Source organism: Cicer arietinum, unplaced genomic scaffold, assembly GCF_000331145.2.
Source record: "Cicer arietinum cultivar CDC Frontier isolate Library 1 unplaced genomic scaffold, Cicar.CDCFrontier_v2.0 Ca_scaffold_5784_v2.0, whole genome shotgun sequence".
In the NCBI taxonomy this organism is placed as follows: Eukaryota; Viridiplantae; Streptophyta; class Magnoliopsida; order Fabales; family Fabaceae; genus Cicer; species Cicer arietinum.
This window is the reverse complement of record NW_027339431.1, coordinates 462226-467850: the sequence shown is the minus strand read 5'-3', so window position 1 is coordinate 467850 and position 5625 is coordinate 462226.

The following is a 5625-nucleotide window of genomic DNA, read 5'->3' as shown; positions in this document are numbered from 1 at the left end:
ATGACCTAAATGATAATCCAATGACACAAATGAACTTATTAGATGCACAAGATTGTTTAAAAACTCTAATTGGACAAGAATAAGCCTAGGGAGGACGAAAATGACCTAAATGATAATCCAATGACACAAATGAACTTATTGCATGCACAAGATTGTTTAAAAACATTAATTAGACAAGAATAAGCCTAGGGAAGACGAAAATACCCTAATTGTTCATTCAATGACACAAATGAACTTATTGGATGCACAAGAGTGTTTAAAAACCCTAATTGGACAAGAATAAGCCTAGGGAGGACGAAAATGACCTAAATGTTCATCCAATGACACAAATGAACTTATTGCAAGCACAAGATTTGTTAAAAACCCTAATTGGACAAGAATAAGCCTATGGAGGACGAAAAGACCTAAATGTTCATTGAATGACACAAATGAACTTATTGGATGTACAAGATTGTTCGAAAACCCTAATTGGACAAGAATAAGCCTAGGGAGGACGAAAATTACCTAAATGTTAATCCAATGACCCAAACACACCTATTGGATGCACAAGATTGGTTAAAAACCCTAATTGGACTAGAATAAACCTAGAGAGGACGAAAATAACCTAATTGTTCACCCAATGACCCAAACTCACCTATTGGATGCACAAGATTGTTTAAAAACCCTAATTGGACTAGAATAAACATATGGAGGACGAAAATGACCTAAATGTTCATCCAATGACACAAACACACCTATTGGATGCACAAGATTGTTTAAAAACCCTAATTGGACTAGAATAAACATATGGAGGACGAAAATGACCTAAATGTTCATCCAATGACACAAACACACCTATTGGATGCACAAGATTGTTTAAAAACCCTAATTGGACTAGAATAAACATATGGAGGACGAAAATGACCTAAATGTTCATCCAATGACACAAACACACCTATTGGATGCACAAGATTGTTTAAAAACCCTAATTGGACAAGAATAAGCCTAGGGAGGACGAAAATGACTTAAATGTAAATCCAATGACACAAACACGACTTTTGGATGCACAAGATTGGTTAAAAACCCGAATTAGTTAAGAATAAGCCTAAGGAGGACGAAAATGACCTAAATGATAATCCAATGACACAAATGAACTTATTGGATGCACAAGATTGTTTAAAAACTCTAATTGGAAAAGAATAAGTATAGGGAGGACAAAAATGACCTAATTATTCATTCAATGACACAAATGAACTTATTGGATGCACAAGATTGGTTAAAATCCATAATTGGACAAGAATAAGGCTTGGAAGGACTAAAATTACCTAAATGTAAATTCAATGACCCAACTGAACTTTTTGGATGCACAAGATTGGTTAAAAACCCTAATTGGACAAGAAAAGCCTATGGCGGACGAAAAGACCTAAATGTTAATTCAATGACACAAATGAACTTATTGGATGCACAAGATTGTTTAAAAACTCTAATTGTAAAAGAATAAGTATAGGGAGGACAAAAATGACCTAATTATTCATTCAATGACACAAATGAACTTGTTGGATGCACAAGATTGTTTAAAAACCCTAATTGCACAAGAATAAGCCTAGGGAGCACGAAACTGACCTAAATGTTCATTGAATGACACAAATGAACTTATTGCATGTACAAGATTGTTCGAAAACCCTAATTGGACAAGAATAAGCCTAGGGAGGACGAAAAATACCTAAATGTAAATTCAATGACAAAAATAAACTTATTGGATGCATAAGATTGGTTAAAAACCCTAATTGGACAAGAATAAGCCTAGGGAGGACGAAAATGACCTAAATGTTAATCCAATGACCCAAACACACCTATTGGATGCACAAGATTGGTTAAAAACCCTAATTGGACTAGAATAAACCTAGGGAGGACGAAAATAACCTAAAAGTTCATCCAATGATACAAACACACCTATTGGATGCACAAGATAGTTTAAAAACCCTAATTGGACAAGAATAAACCTAGGGAGGACGAAAATGACCTAAATGTTCATCGAATGGCACAAACACACCTATTGGATGCAGAAGATTGTTTAAAACCCTTAATTGGACAAGAATAAGCCTAGGTAGGACGAAAATGACTTAAATGTTAATCCAATAACACAAACACGACTTTTGGATGCACAAGATTGGTTAAAAACCCGAATTAGACAAGAATAAGCCTAAGGAGGACGAAAATGACCTAAATGATAATCCAATGACACAAATGAACTTATTGGATGCACAAGATTGGTTAAAAACCTTAATTGGACAAGAATAAGCCTAGGGAGGATGAAAAGACCTAAATGTTAATCCAATGACACAAATGAACTTATTGGATGCACAAGATTGGTTAAAAACCTTAATCGGACAAGAAAAAGCCTAGGGAGGATGAAAAGACCTAAATGTTAATCCAATAACACAAATGAACTTATTGGATGCACAAGATTGGTTAAAAACCTTAATTGGACAAGAATAAGCCTAGGGAGGATGAAAAGACCTAAATGTTAATCCAATAACACAAATGAACTTATTGGATGCACAAGATTGGTTAAAATCCATAATTGGACAAGAATAAGTCTAGGAAGGACTAAAATTACCTAAATGTAAATTCAATGACCCAACTGAACTTATTGGATGCACAAGATTGGTTAAAAACCCTAACTAGACAAGAATAAACCTAGGGGGGACCAAAATGACTTAAATTTTCATCCAATGACACAAACACACCTATTGGATGCACAAGATTGTTTAAAAAACTAATAGGACAAGAATAAGCCTAGGGTGGACGAAAATGACTTAAATGTTCGTCCAATGACACACACAGACCTGTTGGATGCACAAGATTGGATAAAAACCCTAAATGCACAAGAATAAGCTTAAGGAGGACGAAAATGACCTAAATGTTAATCCAATGACACAAATGAACTTATTGGATGAACAAGTTTGGTTAAAAACCCTAATTGGACAAGAATAAGCCTAGGCAGGAAGAAAATGACATAAATGTTCATCCAATGACACAAATGAACCTATTAGACGCACAAGATTGTTTAAAAACTCTAATTAGACCAGAATAAGCCTAAGGAGGACGAAAATGACCTAAATGTTCATCCAATGACACAAATGCACTTATTGGATGCACAAGATTGGTTAAAAACCTTAATTGGACAAGAATAAGCCAAGGGACGACGAAAATGACCTAAATGTTCATCCAATGACACAAATGAACTTATTGCGTGCACATGGATGTTTAAAAAATTTAATTAGACAAGAATAAGCATAGGTAGGACGAAAATGACCTAATTGTTCATTCAATGACACAAATGAAGTTATTGGATGCACAAGATTGTTTAAAAACCCTAATTGGACAAGAATAAGCCTAGGGAGGATGAAAATGAGCTAAATGTTCATGCAATGACACAAACACACCTATTGAATGCACAAGATTGTTTAAAAACCCTAATTGGACTAGAATAAACCTAGGGAGGACGAAAATGACTAAAATGTTCATCCAAATTGGATGCACAAGATTGGTTAAAAACCTTAATTGGACAAGAATAAACCTAGGGAGGACGAAAATGAGCTAAATGTTCATGCAATGACACAAACACACCTATTGAATGCACAAGATTGTTTAAAAACCCTAATTGGACTAGAATAAACCTAGGGAGGACGAAAATGACTAAAATGTTCATCCAAATTGGATGCACAAGATTGGTTAAAAACCTTAATTGGACAAGAATAAGCCTAGGGAGGATGAAAATGAGCTAAATGTTCATGCAATGACACAAACACACCTATTGGATGCACAAGATTGGTTAAAAACCTTAATTGGACAAGAATAAGCCTAGGGACGACGAAAATGACCTAAATGTTAATCCAATAACAAAAACGTACTTATTGGATGCACAAGATTGGTTTAAAACACTAATTGGACAAGAATAAGCCTAGGGAGGACGAAAATTACCTAAATGTAAATCGAATGATACAAATGAACTTATTGGATGCTCAATATTGGTCAAAAACCCTAATTGGATTACAATAAACCTAGGGAGGACGAAAATGACCTAAATGTTCCTCTAATGACACAAACACACCTATTGGATGCACAAGATTGTTTTAAAATCCAACATGGACAAGAATAAGCCTTGGGAGGACGAAAATGAGCTAAATGTTCATCCAATGACACAAACACGACTTTTGGATGCACAACATTGGTTACAAACTCTAATTAGACAAGAATAAGCCTAAGGAGGACGAAAATGACCTAAATGTTAATCCAATGACACAAGTGAACTTATTGGATGAACAAGATTGGTTAAAAACCTTAATTGGAAAAGAATAAGCCTAGGGAGGACCAAAATGACCTAAATGTTAATCCAATAACACAAATGAACTTATTGAATGCACAAGATTGGTTAAAAACCCTAATTGGACTAGAATAAACCTAGGGAGCATGAAAATTTCCTAAATGTTCATCCAATGACACAAACACACCTATTTGATGAACATGATTGTTTAAAAACCCTAATTGCACAAGAATATGCCAAGGGAGGACGAAATTGACCTAAATGTTCATCCAATGACACAAATGAACTTATTAGATGCACAAGATTGTTTAAAAACTCTAATTGGACAAAAATAAGCCTAGGGAGGATGAAAATGACCTAATTGTTCATTCATTGACACAAATGAACTTATTGGATGAACTGCACTACAATAAACCTAAGGAGGACCAAAATGACTTAAATGTTCATCCAATGACACAATTACACCTATTGGATTCACAAGATTGGTTAAAAACCTTAATTGGAAAACAATAAGCCTAAGGAGGACGAAAATGACCTAAATGTTAATCCAATGATACAAATGAACTTATTGGATGCACAAGAGTGTTTAAAAACCCTAATTGGACAAGAATAAGCCTAGGGAGGAAGAAAATGACCTAAATGTTAATCGAATGACACAAATGAACTTATTGGATGCACAAGAGTGTTTAAAAACCCTAATTGGACAAGAATAAGCCTAGGGAGGAAGAAAATGACCTAAATGTTAATCGAATGACACAAATGAACTTATTGGATGCACAAGAGTGTTTAAAAACCCTAATTGGACAAGAATAAGCCTAGGGAGGAAGAAAATGACCTAAATGTTAATCGAATGACACAAATGAACTTATTGGATGTACAAGATTGGTTAAAAACACTAATTGGATTATTAGCATTAACAGACACATTATATATATATATAAGAAATAAATGAATAAATGAATACAATACCTGAAGAGTGCGAAGAAATACGTAGAGCTCATAAGGTTACGGTTTCGTTTAAGAAGAAACAGCGAAAATGCGCAGAAATACGAACGGTTCGTAGGACAGAGTAGGGTTCTCATTGAGAAGAGTATGTAATAATGTTCGTAGGGATAGTAACAAATATGGAGATGATTTGCAATGGAGATGGTTAACAATATGGTTCGTAGGACATTAGGGTTCGCAATGAGAAGGATAACGAAGAGGAGAAGGACACTGAAGTGTAGTGAAGTTTATGTAATAAAGAGGAAACTGAAGCGATTTACTGTTATATTTTATTTTTTAAAAGCCTATTACAGCGCTTTTGTTAAAAAGCG